Source organism: Aquila chrysaetos, chromosome 2 (assembly GCF_900496995.4).
Source record: "Aquila chrysaetos chrysaetos chromosome 2, bAquChr1.4, whole genome shotgun sequence".
Lineage (NCBI taxonomy): Eukaryota > Metazoa > Chordata > Aves > Accipitriformes > Accipitridae > Aquila > Aquila chrysaetos.
The window spans coordinates 3,664,632-3,684,621 of record NC_044005.1 but is presented as its reverse complement, the minus strand read 5'-3'; positions in this window follow the sequence as shown (position 1 = coordinate 3,684,621).

Below are 19,990 nucleotides of genomic sequence, written 5' to 3'. Positions count from 1 at the left end.
GAATTTGATTTAATCCATGTGCAGGTTAACAAAAGAGAAAAAAACATGACAGCGTACATGCAACAACAGAAGCAATTGCAACACAGCCTTTAGATGACACCACAGGAGAGCTCTTCTTGGACCAAGTCCCACCTGAAAGGGCACATGTGGAACTGTGAGACAGGAAAAATGATCTTGCCATTTAATGCTCCCAGGCTGAAGGAGAAAGGAGCTGGTAGGCATTCACCGTAAATAAAGAGTAGCTTCAAAGGCACACCAAGCTCCCTATGGAAACAGCTTGAAAGACCCTGAAAAGTATGACTTCATACCTCCTTCGCTTGGTTCCAGTAACTATATTAAGGGTAATGACTGCTGTGAATTACTTTTTATCTCCATTATTATTACATTGACATTGTCTTGTTTCTTTGTAGAGTTTTGAGGCATTTCAGAACAAGAAAGCCTTGACCATATCTTTTATGGATTCTTCCTCCAGCCTATTCACCTCAGCCCTCCCAAGCTGTATGGAGAAATGTCTGCCTCATCTTTCAAGGTTCACAGTAGAATAAAGAGATTTAATAACCTAATAAACACGAGATGGCTCTGAGTGACCTTAAGAACTGAACAAGTCTCCTAATGCTACCCATTTTCCCTTCCTCTGTGCCTGCTCTGTTATTGTGACGTGAGATTTGCAAAAAAAAAAATGTTGCTTTATGTCTTACTTTCAGAAATGTGCAGAGTGTGGAGGGACAACACTGGTTTAATCCAGTAGTCACCACAGCCCAATCCCCTTCTTACCCTCATGCTTCCTTAGAGGTATGATACTCCTCCACAGGAGCAACGCCAAATACTTTTATATTCACGAGGCTGCAGAGCCCTGTGACTCTGACCTTGACCAACTTGAGGTGTCTCTGAGACCATCTTGGCACTGTCCCCCTCTGCTTAGTCCCGAATCTAAAGAAGGACCCTCAGGCTCCTAGGCATCACTCTTTCCCTACGCAGGTGGCAAGAGTTAAATTGTAGGCCAACACATATTAAATAAGTTTTACTACAGGTCCTTAACGTTCTCTCTTACTGCAGAGTTTGTCCACCCCTCCTCATGTACAGAAGTGAGAAAAATGCATGGTCGTGCCTGCCAGAGGTGCTGTGCTAGTGTTAAAATTCAAGTCTGTCTGCTGAGATCTGTGCTGAGAGCAGTGTATCCTGCCTCTACAACCAACGTCAGCCTCCAATTGCACCACCACTCAAAGGGGAAAGTGGGATCACTGGTGAAAACTCTCCTGAGCTCCAGGGACCGCTGTCAGACTGCCCACAGCCTTCCTTTTGGCAAACCCCGATAACTGTCCACGTCCTCCAAGAAAGCCCCAAGCAGTTCTGCAAAACCCCATCTCCTCTGGCGGGACGAAGTTCTGGTGGTAGAGGTCAGAAGGTGCAAATGCCTGTTTGTAAAATTGACCCCACAGTGCAGAGTGGGGGCTTTCCCAACCGGTGGGGTGAGCTCTGCACTGATGAGTTGATTTTTTTACTGGTTAGTGACTTTTTTTCATGGTTTTTTTTTCAGCGCTGCCACACAGCGGCAGAATTGAGGCTGCTTCTAAATGGGGAAGAGACTGAAGGTTCAGAAGAAAATCCTCTTCGGTTAGAAATTACCTGGCTCTCCTGCTAGGGACACCCTGTCATCTTTCAAGGTGTTAACATGGAGGGCTTTTTCCTTGTATAGTAATACCCCTACTCATGTTTTTAGGTTGTTTTTCTAAGGAGCCGAGGTAAAGGGGATTTTGTGGTCAGTCTACAGTCCTTCCTCCCAACAACCACCCACAATACTGCTCATCGTTTTGGCCAAGGTTGGGGTTACAAAAATATCAAATCTCTGTAAGTTTCATGAAAAGAGTTGTCCAGTTAGAGAGAGTGAGTACTACTGACGCACAGAAAGAGGCTGAAGCACAAGCCCAGATTATTGTTTGACAGAGGGAAAAGGAATTATGAGTATCTTAACTGCAGGGAAAGCTTCAGTCAGCAAGAACACTTGTCAGACAAGGGGACGTTCAGCTGTGAGGCACTGAGCCCAGCAAACAAGGCCAATACATTCTCCTGCCCACAGAGCTGTTTGTTTTTGATACAGGATGAAAGATGATAAAGCAAAAAATGCCTGTGTAATCAAGAAATCATCCTTTTCTTGATGACATCTGTGCCTCAGAAAATCAGATCCCACAGGTAGGAGTGGGAGTAGCAAGACTCTGCTTCCTTTAGGTTTTGTTTTCTTTTGAGCTGAAAATGGAAAAAAAAAAAAAGACAACAAAAACACTTGAATGTCTCAACATTCTCCCCAAAGCTAAAGCCACAGAGATGAACAAATTTTCCAAATTCAACCAATTCTGTAAGTAGTCAAAAACATTGTAAAAAATTCCACACAAATTCACCCACTCTTTTCCTTTTTTTGCAGAATGTTAATTCATCTATATCTGAAATGCGGACAAATGGAACCAGCTCTATTTCTGTGTATTTTCTCTTCTTTTTTTTATTTTTTTTTAAGTACCCTTACATGTCCTGACGATGAGCTGAACACTAGACCAGACGAATGAGCAGTAGGACCACTGAGGCTGCCTGCCTGGGGCTGACCTTATGAAGGACCACTTGGAGATAGCAGAGTGCTGGCCAGGTAATTATTTCAAAACACAGACCAAGCTCTGCAGTCCCTGGATGAGGTAGAGCATTAGAGCCCTGACCTCATTTACAGAGCCTGCATTTATGAAATGCCAGGAGATTATGCAGAGAGCTTTCCTGTGTGTAATCATATGAGGCAGGAGACATGAAGTCATTGTCCTAAAGCCCAAGGTGAAATGAGGCTCACCCTGAATGCCCCAGGCAGTCCTAGGGCTGTATTTTGTACTGCTGTAGGAAGAAAAAATGATCCTGCCTAATTTATTTGGCTGTTTTCTGGCTTCAGCCTTTGGGGAAAGTTGGCATTTAGAATTCCACTCAGAACAGTTTTCTGGGCTTCATCGTTAGAAGAATTAAAGTCAAGAGCTAATTACTTTTCTGTAGCTCTGGACTTCATTCCAGGAAGGCAATCCATGCGTCAGTGCTTCCTCCTACAGTAAAGTCCTCTGTATCAGGGGAAATAATTCAACCCTACCTGCCTAAACTGAAACCCACAGAGGGTGCCACTGACTTCCCAGATTGGGCTTGGTGCCTGTGAACATGGCTTTCACACTCTACGTGGTTGGGGAGGATTAGCAGACACCCCCCCTCCACAGGGGACTGCACTCGGAGAAGCCCCATGGGAAAGCACGTTCTCATCCAACAGCCTAGTCCTTCTGCTCCCCAGTACCTGAGCTGCCTCAGCAAAGGCTCACAAGGTCCAGAAGACCCTGTGGTAGGGGTTCAGGTTCTTGAGAGCTTCAGCTTCAGTGTGAGCAAAGCGTTTCACAGTCTCCGCTTCTGCCGTTACGCAATCCGTGCCTGACTGCAGTTTGCATCAGCTGGTGAAAATGCTATGCACAGCAAGGTTTGCTGCTTCTCGCTTTGGAAAACGACTTGGAAGACCTGAGAATTACAACAGCCCTTCTCACAACCACTATCCATCAGCCTTTCCTCTATGTGCTAAGAAACTCCAGCAACTGCTAATTATTCAGTAATTAAGTGTCTCTCTAGGGTCATAATTGTAAATCTGGCCTCTCCCAGTCACTGTTTGCTCATTAGGTAGCAGTTTTCTCAACACAAAAACAAATTCTCTTCTTTACATTTGATTGGATTACAAAATTGCCTTAAACTCTGTGGAGATGATTAGGAAAAGTGTGGTTTTGCGCAATAGTTACCATGGGAACTAAAGTGGAGAGATCTTTATAAACCAAAAGTCAAACAGATTGTGTTTCAGACAATTAATATTGTTTCACATGTTTATTCATTTGCTTTAATTCTTTCGTGCACTATTCTGAAATAGATTTTATCTCTTTGCCAGTATCAAATGCTGTGTCAAAGAGATTCTGCTCACTTGAGGACTGACCCCTCTCTTCTTTTGCAAGGCCACCTGGCAGGTGAGCTGAGCTGCTCTCATTGCTTCTGTGCAAAACCCTCTGCTGTCTTTTCTAACACCCTGGACTCCTCAAACCTGCTTTTCTTCTAGTTCCGTGTTTGACACTTTAGGGGAGAGCAGCTGATAAACTGACCAAGTGCCAGTAGCTGTCCCTCTGCTCTCCTCTTTTTCCAAACCTTCCCCTTTCTCCAGCAATCTGACCCCATCCCATCTCTTGATTTCCCTCTCACCTGCCCTCAGCTCTCTCCCTAGCATCTTGCCGTTCTCTGGCTCTCCCCTCGCAGCACAGTCTATCACATCTCAAAAATAGCTAGCATCATACCAGAGAATGATTTCCCACTTCAGCAGTTTCCATTTGTTTTTCTCCCTTTCACATCCAAGATGTCAAGAGGCCTTCACTAGACTCAGCTGCCACCATACTAACAGCATTGCTCTTCGCTCTCTCCACCATTGCCTTCGTCCCCTGCATTCATGGGCTTTCTGGGGCAAGGTTTTGTCCTGCTTAGCACAGCATTTCTCAGAGCAGAGTTTTGTTGTGAGCATGCCTCCAAGAAATAATAATAAAAATTAATGTCCTTATTTTCCTCCAGACCTCTGCCTGACTCTGTATACAGGAGGAATTCCCCTACCAAGGGAATTCAATATTCATGTACTTAAAAAACAGCCTCTCCTCAGCTCTCTCCCCTGTGTACTACTGACCTCCTTCTCCTGCACTGGATACAGGATTACTCATTTCCTCAGGGGCTGATCTACCATGCTGTTGTTTCAGTTCTTCACAAACAAATAGTATTTCTGTCCCCTGTCAGAGGTCCAGTGAGGAAAGCTGCATTCGGCGTAGAAGCCAGTTCATTTTCAGACTGCTGTTCAGATCACAGGGCTGTGCCATAACAGCTGCTAGATCAGATCCTGTTTCTTCCATCATACCTGTTTTCACAAGAGCATTGTGCGGCCACAGTTTGGCAAGTTTTGACAGGACTTGCAAAAGGCATATTCCTGAAGCAAGAGTGGCTGAACTACCAAATTCCCAGTTTCTGATCAAAATCAGGGAAGAGCGAGATAACCTCGGAGAAAACAGGGGTGAGAATTAGCATTGCATGAGGCAAACCTCCTGTCTTCCCTAGCTTCAGTCTCAAACTGCTGAACTGCTTTTAGCAGAAACCTTCCAGAATATTTGTTCCGAGGCAACTAGGTTGCCTGGAATGAGAAGAGACTGAAAGCAGGGGCTTTCAGTGGGAAATGTTGGGCAGCCAGAAATGTAGGTGTTGCTACTTCCTCTGCTGATAATATTTCGTTGCAAAAGATAGAGAAGCTAGAGAGTATAGAGCAGAGCATGTGTGTATAAAGGGACAGCTGGGCCAAGTACTATCTTGCATACTCAACTGCAGAGCCAGGCACAAAATGACCATCTCCTGCCCTCCAAATATTTATTTACTCCAGAATGATATGGATGTAAATCCCTACTGACCCACTGGTTTTACATCGCTTTGCACCAATCTGAAAGTTGCTCTAGGTTCCAGGAGACAGTGAATGTTGTGCTGATTGAAACCCATTTGCTGTATTTTAGTAACAAGAAACCTGTTGCCCTGAGGCCAGCACAGGAGTCTGCCTAAGGGTGTCCAAAGACATACGGGGAAGAATTATATTATAGCTGTTTTCTTGTCAAATGTCACTTTTGCAAGAGGAAGGTCTGTGCAGGTATTCTTGTACTGACTTAGGAGATCCAGCAGATGCTATGTGCACAGGGTTCATTCAGGCAAGACAGAAAACAGGCCATATTTAACTCATTATACTCAGTCAATAAAAACATTCCAGTTCGGGCCCAGTTTCTATCCTTAAAAATTCATGAGGCAGGGGAGATGTCAGTATACCTTACATTTTCCCTGTCACTGTGGGAGATGAAGCCTATGTAACGTGAGAAGCTGGAACCAGGCAACAAGAACCAAAAAGTATTTATTGTGGCCTGTGCTGCATGTGGACGTATTCCCATTCACCAACCTGCGTGGCAGAGCAGACCAGTCCCAGCCTTGTGCAGGCTGTAAAGGTCAAACCTGCATTTTCACTGCAGTCTCTGAGGTTAGAAGAGTTTTTCTGGGCAGCCAGTGAGGAAGTAATGTTGCTTTTGAAGCCAAAAATAATTCTTTCAGATAGACAACATAATCTGTAACGGGCCCATTACTTCGCTGCTATCAGATAATGCTGACGAGATGCAGTTCATGAGACTCTAGAAGATTACGTTGGATTGTTAGATCAGATTAGATTAGATTAGATTATCTTCCTGAATATTGAGGTCAGAAGGGCCGTGGGGAGAGGCGGAGGTAGTCTGATTTTCTGCGTATCCCCAGGCATCCAGATATTCTTTGGGGGGGATCACCTCACTCCTCCTTTTCTTTACATCCCTTTTTCATTTACTTCAGCCTGCCCTGTGTGGGTGTTGATGCCAACCTCTTTCTACCCATGTCCTTGCTATTGAGATCAAACCAGACTGTGCCAGGCAGTGCCACAAATAGCGTTGTAGCACCTTGAAAGCGGGACACATTTCTGCGTTCAGAAGGAGACGGGCTGGCTGGCTGTTGGCAGAAAGCCCACTGCTGGTTAACTGGAAAAACAGTTTTAAATCAAGTTGGTATTTTTTCTTTCAACAAGACATCTCAAATAGAGTGCTTAGCATCAAAGAATCAAGCAGGGCGGCACAGAAATAGCAGCAAGAGCATCTAACGAGGCAGAGAACAAGACTCCTGCCACTGGTGAGGCTAGCAAGGAAGACAGCACTTCCAAAGTCGTCGCCTTTGAGCACAGGGGAACATTTCTCCTTAAGACTTTTCTGTTTTCCAGCAAAAAGAGAAGCACAGTGGTAGTATGGCAACAGAACGAAAACTGTTCTTTCTGAAGGAAACGTCCTTATCTAGCCAAATATCTTCTCATTGACACTGGTGGGCTCTGAATCAGGCTCACAAGAGTATGAACAGCCCATCATGATTTCACATTTAACACCTCTCCTCCACTTCTCTCACCAGAAACTCCTGTGAGTAGCCCCATTGCTGGCTGGTGCTGATGGGTATTTGCTCTCCTGGGCTGGGATTAGGATGGCAGGAATTTGCATGGAGACAAAAATAAAGTTTGAGATCCAGACTCTCTGAGATTGGGAGAGTTTGGATCTCACTCTGGACTTTATTATTTACACTTTCTTTTCATGGCCACAGAAAGCCCAGATTAGCATACAGAGTCAGTCCCTAATTGCAAACCCAGCCAACAAAGACTGTCTCTGACATGTGCTCCTTTCCAGCTGACCATGGCAGTATGAATCCCTCCCTCCTCTGCTTACACCAAGAAAACCAGGGCTGGGCTACTGAGCGGTTGTAAGTAAGTGGCAGTGAGGGACGTGGTGGTAGCAATGTAATTCATGCTGTACACCTACCCTGTTGGTTGTGGAAATGTGTTACAATCATATTTTTGCTTGCGGATAGTGCCTTTGTACACTGGGTGTGCACTTGCCACACTCATTCTAACAGACATCTTGTTAAGGTTTTCTAAAAAATTCTCATACTATTTTTATAACTAACTTTTTTTTCGCTTTGGGAATTGCAATCCCAGATACAGGGCTCCCAACACAATCATCAGGTACGCACACAGCCAAGCCACAGGGAGCTGTGATGGACAGGCTATGATAAGGATGGACATGCTGGGTCACTCGCAGGATGTCTTTTTTTGTCACATTGTACTTTCCTCCACTGCTCTCTGCTGTTGCTGAGGGCCCGAGGGGTTACACTGAGCTACCTGCAGAGCAAGAGCTGGCTGATCTTTCATGCCCTCTGTAAATTCAAATGGAAACCTATTTGCACTAACAAAATATGGATTTATTCATCCTTTTGCAATAAAAAACAGAGTCATTCTAATATGCTTTCAGGGAATAATCGAGTCAATGATTCTGTAATAAGAGCTCTGCCCTCTGTTCCTCAGAGGGTGTTCTCTCTGGCACATATATCTGCTTTTCTGTTGTGAAGAGCCCTGTATGACTTGCCCACACACTACTTACCGAGGGTGCTGTAACTGCTGTGTAGGCTGATGCAAAATGTTCCTTCACCCACAGATCCCTGCCTGCCTCTGCCTTAAAATGTCATTGAGAAACAAACCAAGAAACCGTGCTTATTGGAGAAGCTTCTCTCCCAGGAGTCCACTGCAGTATGTACCCTCTCACCTGCAGGTAGCAAAGGTAACGCTGGGCCAGAAAATTTATCCTAGAGCAAAGCACACTCCTCTGATAGAGCTCAGTCTAGTAAATCAGGGATGAGGGATATCTAAGTGGGCACGAGGAAGCTTTCGCTGCAATCATCACAAATGCTTTCTTCAGCCAGAATATGCTGAATAAAACTAAATGTCACAGGGTGAATCAGAAACCCTGTGGGGAGGTGGTGATTATCACGCTTAAACATTTTCTTGAGCACTTCTGGAGAGCACTGCCCAAGTCATTTTTTGGTTATCCTGGTGTGGGACGGGCTAGGAAGCAACATGCAGATCTTTGATACCCACAGACACAAGCTGGCTTCTTGTGCAGCCCCAACACTGAGATGCGCAGCCAGAGGGGTTGAACTGGGAGCCGAGAAGGCTGCTGCACAATCACACCTCTGCTGCAGAATCAGTCTGAAAAGTGCTGGGGTACTCGTTTGCCATTCAAAGGAAAAGCATGGGGACATCTTGTTATACGCAATATACCAGCATGCTTCTGCTGCTGAGTGTAGGACCCCTGCCCCACAAGACCAGAAGATGCAAGTGATGGGGGAGAGTCTGAAGGTCAAACATCAAACACGGGAAAAGTGGGACCCAGGGGTTTCTATCAAAGCATCTAAATCAGAGGCCGAAGAGACAAGAGGGATTTTGATAAAATGGGTCTGTAAAGGAGCAGTCTTCACTATCGCTCAGTCTTGCCTCTCATTTTCATTTATTTATGCTTTTCTCCCATGTCGACAACAGCACAGTATGCTGCACACTGTTAGAATCAAAACTGAATCTTCAAATGAGCAAACAAGCAGACAATAAAATACTTCCCAACAGAAACTGTTTAATTTTCTTGGTAACTTAATGCAATGCAGTGATAGCAGGGAGGCGATCTGTCATTGCCACGAAGGTGAACTCCGCTCTTTAGCAAAATCTATCATAACTGCCTTCCCTTCCCTCGCAGTGCCTGAGCTGCAGTCCCATGAATCCGCCGCCTCCTGGAGGCACCTCCTGCACAGACGTGTCTCATGCCGCTTGCTACCACATCTTCTGCAGCAGCATCTCCTACTCGCCTTGCTTGTCTGCCGGTTGCATTATGATAATGTCAGGCTCAATCATTTCCAAGTCTTATTCATACAGCGTTTGTTGTGTTTCAGCAGAAATACGGTGCAGATCTGCAGTGTACGTACTGAACTCTTTAAAAGGGCCAATTTCACCAAGTTCAAAACAGGTGTGAGCTGGCAGCAAACTCTCAGCAGATAATGTGCATAATAAGGGGAACAGTTTAAGGATATTTTACTAGAGAACCAAACCACCACAAGGTCGCTGCGGCGAGGGCAGGCCAGGCTTGCTTCAACCAGCCAGATTTACAGGGGCTGGGAAGGAAAGGATAGGCACTGTTGGCAGAAAGTCGGCCTCCCCTCCGTCAGGGCTGCTGCAGAGGAGGGGTGAACTGCGTCCCCAGGGTGGTGAGGACACGGTTCAAAGGGTTTCTGGGCAGAGCTGCTGCGCTTCCCATGGGACCTGCTCTCATCTCCCCTGCAGGGCCCAGAGGTGGCATGGGAACAAAATCCCCCTGCAAGCCGTACAGAGGGGGCTCGAGGCAGGCAGTGCCTGCTGGATTGCAGCTGGAGATGATGGGAATGAGAAGCGGAGAGGAGACAGCTGGGATACGGCTGTGGGAATTGTGCGGGTGACAGAAGAGCAGAGAGCCCAGGGCCGTGGCTGAGGTGCAACGTCCTGCTTTGCACGCCTTGTCACCGCCACGCGTGCCCAGGCCCATGGAGCTGGTCCCCTGTGCTGGCACCAGCATCAGCGAGCCCGTTGTTCGGCAGACAAGCTCCCCGTGTGTGGCAGCCACAGAGAAAATCCACCCTAATAAAATGCTTCCCTGCGGTAATTGGATTTCCACTGTAAATGAAGTCATTATGCTGATTGTCCTTGCGCTTTTGAAGATGAGACAGTGCCAGTGAGCATCGGCTCTGGCTGATGGACCCATTTACATATCTCTGCGGCCAGGAGCCAAGCAGGGGCATTTTCCTGCTCAGGAGAGCAGGGGCTGGTGTGTGCGAGGTCGGGGTGGCCACATGGCTCCAAATGCTCATGGATCTGCTCCAAAAAATGGGCAGGGGAGAGGCTGTAAAGTGATTTGTGCAGTGGCCAGAGGACTTTCCAGGACCATGTCTCAGCTGTGGTGGCATTCCTGGGCGCGGTGTGCCCTCCCTGTCCAGGCACTTCCCAGTCTGTGGCTGGAGACCTGCTCGGTGAAGGGCTGGTCATGTCCAGCATCAGGAATGCAGAGGTCTCCAGTCTACAGCGATGAAACATGGGAGAAGAAGCAGGGGAAGGGTATGTACCAAAGATGTGTGTCAGCAACAGAGGTGGGATCAGACCCAAGCGCCTCTTTGAGGTCTCCATGGAGCTTGCTGGCTTTGGAGACATGGGCTGACCTGGTGTCTTCAAGGAAAAAGAGGTGAAAACAATTTTAGGACACTCTGAGAACACCCACAATTCAAGCTGGGGCTTGAGCAGGGCTTTGTCATCGTGGTTCGATCAACGGTGTGTCTCTGCCTGTGCCATCTCCTCCCCCTTTTGTTTTTAAGGTTCTTTAGTCACATAGGAAAATGTCACGCTATAAAAAACTCACAGAACAAAAACAAAAGCCCAAGTGAAAAGAAAAATACAGCTGCAATTCCGAGGTTACTTTCCAGTTTGGCTGTGACCGAAATCCTTTCAGCAGGTCTCAGGAGCCAGGGCTCACTTAGCAGTGCTGCTTGGCCAACGAAAGATGCACAATTGGAAACAGAAGATAAAACACCATTTGAGACCCAGGTGCCTGGTTGGATTGGGGACAGATGAAATAAAACGAGTCTAAATTATTGATTTGAATCATCATTTAAATCAACAAGTGAAAAGTATTGGTTTAAACACCTGAGAAATCTCAGTTTGCATTCATACCTCACTTCTTTTTAGTGAGAATTTATTGCGATCAGGGGTGCAGCTGATGAAAGACGCTGATCAGGAGCTGCACCAAGCCTCTGCTCCCTGGATGCTGCCCTGTGCTGACGGGGACAATGTGTTCAGCTAAAACACACTTACAGAGGCATTGCTCTGCTTTGGCAGGCATTTATTCTGTATTTATGTAGTGCGATGCTTGTGCAGTTGCACCGTCCTTGTGGCAGCACTTGTCTCTGGACTCCTGAACCCCTCATGTTGAACCAGACTGGCAAAGGGACCTCACCGACACTCACACAGCATCGTTAAATGGCTGCAGGGTGCAGCTGAGGCCAAACACACAAATGAGTTCAAGAAGGGATTAGAAAGACAGGCCCCTTGGTGGCTACTGAACATAATGGTCCACAAGCCGCTGCCAGCTCCGCGGGTCCCTGCTGCCGGGGCACAGCCAGGAAAGGATCAGGAAAGCAGAGCTGCCTTCTCGCTTGCATCCTTTGCCCACAGCCCAGACAGCTGGCCGCGGTTGGAGATGAGGCAGCGGGGAGGTTGGACTCTGCTCCGAGCCCTGCAGCCATCCTTATGTCCCCAGGCTAAGCTGGTCCCCTCTCTTCCTTGCGGAGCCCTTACGCCCGAGTCCCTTTAGCTCCCAGAGCCGATCCCAGTTCCCAGGAAGGCAGCACGGAGCTCGGCGCTGGCATAGCCGGGTTCCCATCCCAGCTCTGGGATCACGCGCCTTCTCCCCAGCCTGCCGGGGAGTCCCCTTGCGTCCCCGTGGCCGGAGGCCAGCGGGCAGAGCAGAAGCCCCACGCGCAGCCAGCTGGCAGCCGGCAGGAGCTTCACAAACCCCATGGCGCCGGAGGAGACAGACAATTTATTTCATCTCCAACCCAGTGCTGGGAAGGACCGTGTCCCTGCGGAACTGGTGCAGAGCCAGGGCTCGCTCCTATGAAAGCAGCACCAGAGCTCGTGCAGAAGGAAGCAGGGCCAGCCCTGGAAAAGTGCTGCCTGGGAGATTTTAGTGGTTTAGATGGGGTTTGGGGCTGCCCAAGCCCATTTTTAATCCTGGGCTGGAGCAACCCGGAGACAAGGGGCTGTGTCCCCATTACTGGGGCTGCAGGAGCCTGTGGATGCCCAGTACCCTGACACAGCCAGGTACAACCACAACCATAGCCCCAGACCGGCTCTCCTGTGCTGTGGCGGGTCCCTGTGCCCGTCCCCGTCCCCTCGACCTGCCCCACATGCCAATGCAGCGAGGATGGGCAGACAGGCTTGCCCAAGCTCCCTCCTGCCTCCCCACCACAAGGCAGATGGGATCAGGAACTGGGGCTGGATTCAAGCTGCCAAGAGGTGAGGCATCGCTGCCAGGAGCAGTCTTTGAAGAAATCTGGGCTCCAAGCCACTGCTGGAGCAGTGTGCCCAGGTCACAGCATGATGCGTGGAGTGCCTGCGTTAGGAGAGGCGATGGTTGAGTGCAATACCTTGCCAGTGCAATGTAGAGCAAATCTGGGGAAATATTTGTCGAAGGCCTTCGGGAAGGGCAAAAGTTGGGGAGTCAGGGTGACTTCTTGGAAGGGAGACTTCTTGAGACTTTGCAAACAGACAAACCACGTATGGGTGAGGAAACACGCAGGTGCTGGGAGAACACCCAGGGAATAAATCATACATATTGCCCTGCTGTGACAGCATGCTCTTAAGCCCATAGCTGGAGACATGAACCGCATCGACTATGGGTTGAACAGCACAGGCTGTCTCTGATCTTTTCACCTCCTTCGGCGGTATTTGGCAGTAGAGATCTTCCAAATGGGGCTCCTAGAAAAGAACTGCTGGAAAATTCAGAGGAAAACAGAAAGCTTAATACACACACCAACAGACAACGCAGAGGCAATGCAATCCCACTGCGCCGTTCCCAGGGGGAAGAGGTATGTGGGTTTTGGATCTAATAAAAACAGTGCATAATGGCTGGAAGCTCAAGTCTGAAAAATTCAAGGTGGAAATAAGATGCACATTTTTAACGGAAGGTAATGAATCACTGTAACAGATTGCCAGGGGATGGGATAAACTCTCCATCACGTGGAGCCTCGCAGTCGCGCCTGGCTTTCCGAGGGCAACATTCTTCCATCGCAGCGCTGCGCCGTGCAGAACCGCTGGCTGTTGTCGGCCCGTGCTTGGCAGATCAAAACTGCTGCACAGCATGGTGCCTCTGCCTTAAAATCTAGGATATGCATTTTCCAATGGAAAATGGTCCTATCTGAGGGAGAGAGCTACAAAGCCACTACTTTTTTCATACTCTATTTGCGTGGCTGTTTCCCTAATGCTTCTCCTGGCTCTCCACAACAGAGGGCAGACACCAGTGTATTACCCTGCACTTTGAGACCTACAGATTTGAAAATAAGGGGCTGGGTATATCTGGCTTTGGTTCAGTTGACCACTGAGACACATCTCTGTTTGCTGAGTGACCCAAGATGCAAAATCATCACATCTTAATATAGCAGAACATGGGCCGAGAGAATATACTTCTAACACTGTCATTTAATTTATTCACAACAATCAGATTAGTAAATGAATATATGCCAAGCCCCGTCACTGTTACAGTCCATGGACATTTCTCCATGCCTGCATCTGGATGTCTGACAGTTTGTTTACATGATCGCCGAGATGAAAAACTCAAATTATTTGGCTTAGCATCAAGAGCAGCCTCTATTTTAGCAGCCTGCAGTGGCAGCTCCCAATGAATTTTAATAAGCCGTTAACAATGCACGCGTGTTTTGTTGTTGTCAGCGGAAGCGTGCAAAACGACAGGGTGACATATACTTATTGCGGGATACAAAAGGATTAATAATCTGTTTCCCATGCGTCCTGTGTGGCTGAGCTGCCTACCAAGGTGGCTCACCCCCTTTTGCCGCGCAGGCGGCAGAGCTGGCTGCCGGAGCATGGACCCTTCCCCGAGCTGGCGGGGCGGCAGGAGCTGTGCTGTCACCTCTCAGCTTGTCTTCCTTGCTCTGACTCCCCGTGAGGCTCATTAAAAAGGAAAGGGGTCATGGTCACTGCCCGGTTCTCCTCCATCCTTCTGGCAGGTTCCTCTCCAGCGCTGGCTTGTGTTGCCCACAAGCAACTGGTGCAGAGTCCCCTGCTTTGTAGCTCAAGCATCCAAGCTATCAGATGGGTGTCACCGGGGCTCTGCTAGCAATTTTGTTGGGTTTCCAGCTGCTCTGGGGCTCCGCAGGGCCTTACTGCAGCCTTGGGAAGCAGCTTTGCTGCAAACCCACCTGTCTGGGAGGGTGTGCAGCCATGGGGAGCCACGTGTCCTTGCGGCTGTGCGCCCCGCTAGTTACCCGCTAGAAGAAATAGAGAGTGGGTTCACACAACGTGGCTGAGACACAGGCATGTGCCCAGGGATGGACAAGGCAGCAGACACCCAGCAGCACTGTTGGGGTGTTCAGGTGACAGCCTGCACATGCTTAGGGGGGTCTGTCTGCCTGTCAGTCAGGAAAGCTCCTCCAGATGCTCCTCCAGCCCAGAGCTGGGACCAAGTTTGTGCAGGTATTGAATGAGGGAGAGGCCCCGCGGGACCTGGAGGCATCAGGCACAACGTCCCTGTCCTCAGGATGGAGATGGAGTCCCCCTTCCCCAGCAGATGCCCACAGCCCCGTCCCCCAGCCTCATCCCCTGTGCAGGTGTCCCCTCCCGAGAGCGAAAGCGAAGACGCTGGGAGGGAACATGTAGAGCCCCCGCAGCCTGCAGAACTCGGGACACCCAGCAGCCCTTGGCTCTGGGGGGGTGAAGTGGAGCTCAGCACCAACAAAAGGCATGTTGGCAACCCCAAGCTCCCTCCTGATTCCTTCCCAGCTCTGTCTTGTGTGAAGGTGTAATCAGGAGGCAGCGCCAGCCAGGTTTCAGTGACCTCCCTGGGGGGACACTACCTTTCAGGTGCTGATAGCAATTGGCAGAAAACATGTTGCCTCAATCGCTGGCAAGGCAGGTTAATGAGAAGTGGTGCAGAGCAATTGTAGGTGGTGGGAAGATGTGTTCTTGGGGGTTTGGGTTGTTCATCCCATCTGAAGGGCTCCAGAGGAGGGCCAGAAAAATGATCAGAGGGATGGAACACCTCTCCTACAAAGACAGGCTGAGAGAGTTGGGGTTGTTCAGCCTGGAGAAGAGAAGGCTCCAGGGAGACCTTATAGCAGCCTTCCAGTATTTAAAGGGGGCCTACTAGAAAGATGGGGACAAAATTTTTAGCAGTGCCTGTAGCGATAGGACAAGGGGTAATGGTTTTAAACTAAAAGAGGGTAGATTAGGACTAGATATAAGGAAGAAATTTTTTACGCTGAGGGCGGAGAAACACTGGCACAGGTTGCCCAGAGGAGTGGTAGATGCCCCATCCCTGGAAACATTCCAGGTCAGGTTGGACGGGGCTCTGAGCAACCTGGTCTAGTTGAAGGTGTCCCTGCTCATTGCAGGGCGGTTGGACGAGATGGCCTTTAAAGGTCCCTTCCCACCCAAACCATTCCACGATTCTCTGTGCACGGATGGCAGAATTTGTCTAATGGCCAGATCAGACAGCAGCAGACCCAGAGGACTGGATTTCAAACAGAAAGGCATCAAAGGAATGGGATTTTATTTTAACATCCTACAAGGGAAGATTTTACAGGGTAAATATTGCAGCTCTGCACCAGAGCCAGGGGACTGGAACCAGCACATGGGAGCACAGTTTGCGCCAAGCCAAGGAGCTTCCAAAAAAAAAAAGCTTTTACAACTAATTCATTAACTTGAGCAAAGTGATACCTTAACCTGACTCTTTATGCCCACTCCAGTGAGTGCAATGCAACATCCCGGCAAGAAAAGCGCCCGCCCAGACGCAGGTAGCACGCAGGGACCATGTCCACAGCGAGAGGGATGCGAGCTGTGAGACATCAACCCACCGGTGATCTGCGGGTAACAGCCATGCAGGAGAAAAGGCAGGAGGCTCGGAAGGAGCAGCTAAAAAGGGATTTGCGCACTCTTCTATTTTAGCAGTGCTTTAGTCAGAGCAACACGTATTCCTTGGATATTTTTATCTGTTGCCTTTTGGGAGCGCATCTTCGGGTATCCGGCTGGCTTACGCAATGGAGCCTGCCCGTACAGACCTCGACTAAGTGACACGCTGATGTCCCCACCACCCGGCCGCCCCTCTGTGTCCCCTGGCTGCCCCATGCCCTGCGGTTCCCCAAGCCTTTGTGCCATGAGGGGGATGTGGGGAGCTTGGCAAGAGTTTGGGGGGAACCAGGAGCATTGCATGCCCTCGCTGCCATATGTTAGAGGAAGGAAGCACCTTCCTGGTGCTTGAAACCTTTGGAAGTTGAAACGTTTCCCTCTGCAATGACCATTTTGGAGGGGAGCTTGGCAGGAGCCATCCTCCATATCGATCGAAAAGGAGTCACTTCTCTCCAAGAGCCTCCCTTCACTTATAAATCCTCAGGCATATTGACCAGGCTCTGAAGGGCTACCTGGGACTTCTCCCTGGCTCTAGCTTTCCCTGCTGCCCTTTCAGAGCGTCTCTGGAGATGGCACCTTCTGCTGGATACCTTTCCTTGCCAGGAGTATATCGCCATATACTTTAAAGGCATTTTGGGGAAGCAATCAGCCGAGCTGCCCTGGAGGCTGGCTTGGGCCGGCAGCCTGGGGAAGTGCAAATGTGGATGGAAACAGCGATGTGTAGGAATTAAGACCAGCACCAGTGGGGTCTCTGCCATATTTCTTTGCCTACAGATTAAAGTTTCCTATGACTGCTTGAAATTTTCCCATGAGAAGTAATTTCTCCTGTAAATATAATGAGTCAGTGATGCTTGGGAACTGTTGTGTGGAAAAGTTTTCTTACTTCTAGAGTCATCCTGTTTCTAAAAGGCAAATGTCTTATTTATTCCTTACTTGGATAAAGATTTTTCTTTAGCATATATTATTTCCTGCTGCTGCTTTGTGAGTCAGGGCACCTTGTACAGACACTGTAAGGTTGTGTCATGCTACAGCTGGTTATTTATATAGGGGTAGATAATTACAGCCATTAATTGGGAATTAATGAATTGTATGCAATCCTCAAGCAACTTTCTTGCTCCACAAAGGCAGAATCACAGCTGCAATGAGCACCAGGAGAGAAGGTCCTCACCAGGGCTACTCAGGGCTAAGGAACCACTCTAAAAATTGAATTTTAATGGCCTATTTTGAAAGCCAGCATAAGGGTGCTTGGAGCTATTTGATGCAGAGCTTGGCTTCCCACGGAGCCTCACCAGACCCTGGAAAATATTTTGAAGATACAGACTAAAGGAGGGCAACTTGCAAAGCCTCCCTAGCCTTTTCAAAATGATAAATCCTCTACATGAAGTACCAGGTAGGGGAGACACGGAGCATCCTGCAGCCAAATGGCCCAGCCTGGCCTCCCGCTGTGGGCTTCGGTGCCCCGACAGCACCTTGTCCCCACCAAAGCGCTGGCATGGGTCCCTCCGCCGGGCAGCTATGGCACTTGCAGTTTAAGGGGCTGCCGGTGTCTTGCAGGCAAGTGGAACAGTATGATGGGCACCCCAGAAGGCAGCGTCAGCAGCCAAGGGCAGCAGGATTGCATTTGCATTGCAGAGATGCTGTATGCACTGATCCAGCTCTCAAGACCACTCTTTGGGGATGCTTTGAGTTTTAAGGCTTTTTGGATGCATCTGCAGTACCTCCTCTCTTTGCTGCCATGGGATGTAAATAACCTTTTCCGTTTTTGCTCTATTATAACTGTTTAGATAAGCAATGAGACTCCCCTTAGCTTACATGATTTTCTTCCACAGCCAGGCGGTATTTGCAGATGGGGACATCTGCCATAAATGATTCATTCCTTCCCCTCCTCTCTCCACTGATATTTTCCTCCTAGCTGTAATAATATGCATTTTCCCTGTTAATGTTCCTCATGCTTCTGTGTTTGGGTTATTTCATGCCCCAGGAGGGGGCTGACGAGGACAGAGGTGGGTTTCCCCTCGCAGGAAGGTGAGACCCAGAGCGTGGCACGGGGACATCCCTGCCACCCGCCTCCTCTCCCTGGAGGTGACACAGCCAGCGATTCAAGGGTTGCAAAGCCAGCCTGGCATTGCCTGCGGGACTGCACGGCTGGGCTGGATGTTCCCAAGCCAGCCCCGGACCGACACAGACCTCTTCCATCAGTACCACTTGGAGATATTTAAATCCCCTCGGATCAGCTTGGGAAACCACAGCCAAGACTCCCCAGCGCGCCCATCACTCCGTCGGTGCGAAGGTTCAGCGAAGCAGCTGCTAAACAGCTATAAATAGGGAGCTTGGGGAGCCTGTTTCCAACTGCAAATGGCAGAGCTGCAGAGATGGCTTTGCTCCGCTTGGATGGTGCTAATTTTCCTGAGCTCAATAGCAGAGAAGACAATGAAGATCTCAGACGCTGGGATCCTATTCTCCGACTGCCATCGCCTCGGTAATTTTGTCTGCCCACCTCCTGCTCCTCCTCCGGCAAACCTCCGCCCCCGGGCACAGATGTAGCTGCAGCATCAGCCAAAGAGGATTATGAGAGAAAGGGAGCCGGGAAGATACTTCTCCTGCCTTCGGCTGCGCATCCCTCCTGGACCTCATCTCTTGCAAAGCAGGCTGCTCTGATGGAAGCTGTTTGCGCTGAGCCTTGCAGCACGATGGGACATCGCACACCCTCCCGCGCTCCCCACCGTCTCGCGGGGTCTTTCTGCTCCATTCCATTCCTTCCCCGGCTCTCACCGCATCCCACCCAAGCTCACGGCTTCCATGGGGTCTTCAAGAAAACATCTCAGTTCAGATCCAAGTCCCTGAACCACCACAGGAGGTTGCTTGGAGAAGGGTCACTCTGTGTTCAACCCTATAATTTTCCCCTACATGTTCGCTGTTGACCACTGCTGGAGAAGCTCCCAGCCCAGGATCCAGCACGTATGGCCACTCTTGTGTTCTTAAATGTACACACCTTTCATTCAAGAGCATCCTTTCATGAAAGCTGTTCCCTTGTGCGGTCTCGGCATAAGCAGATGCTGCTCGTTTTTGATGTCCGTTGCAGATGGGATCATTTGATCTTCAGATTTCTTAGTGAAGTCAAGTCATAGCCTGCAATTTCCTTTCAGATGCGTTAAGTTCCTGCATAATTTTCAATTCACTCTTCTTTTGTGGGTGATGAATAGAGAAGGGTGTTCTCCATCAAAGACCGTTTATTAAAATGCAAATAAACTTCAGACTGAAGGTCCATTTGAGCACTGAAAATCACATACATCAACAGAGAATATTAAATTTGGTCTCAAGAAGAACTGAGGAGCGGAATTTTTTTTTCGGGGGGGAGCCAACATCATCCCCCATCACAAACACTGCCCACCTCCTCCCACTGAGAGACCTTTATCAGTGGCATTGCCCCAAACTCCGGGCAGCCAGAGCTGACATTTCCCTTGCCAGGTCTCTTATCTGTTTCTTTGGAAAAGTTCGGTCAGACCAGGCCAGCCACTTTTGAGGAAGAAATAAAAGCTAAAATGTTAGGTAAAATACCAGGTTAATGAGAATTCAGCAGTAAAAACTGTCAGTGAAAGTAAAATGTTGCAAAGATCACAAGGACCTTTTCTTGAATGTCCCGGGAGATTTGGGAGCCCCCATCCCTGCCTCTGGACTCTGTGCTGAGAACTCGAGTCCAGGCTGGGCTTCTCGTCATGCCCGACCACATCTGAAACACTGGTGGCCTGATGGGCTCAGCAGGGACCTCTCAAACCCAGCAGGGAGACTCCGAAATACCCCAGACTTCACACAGTGTTTGGCTACAGAACATTTCCAAAG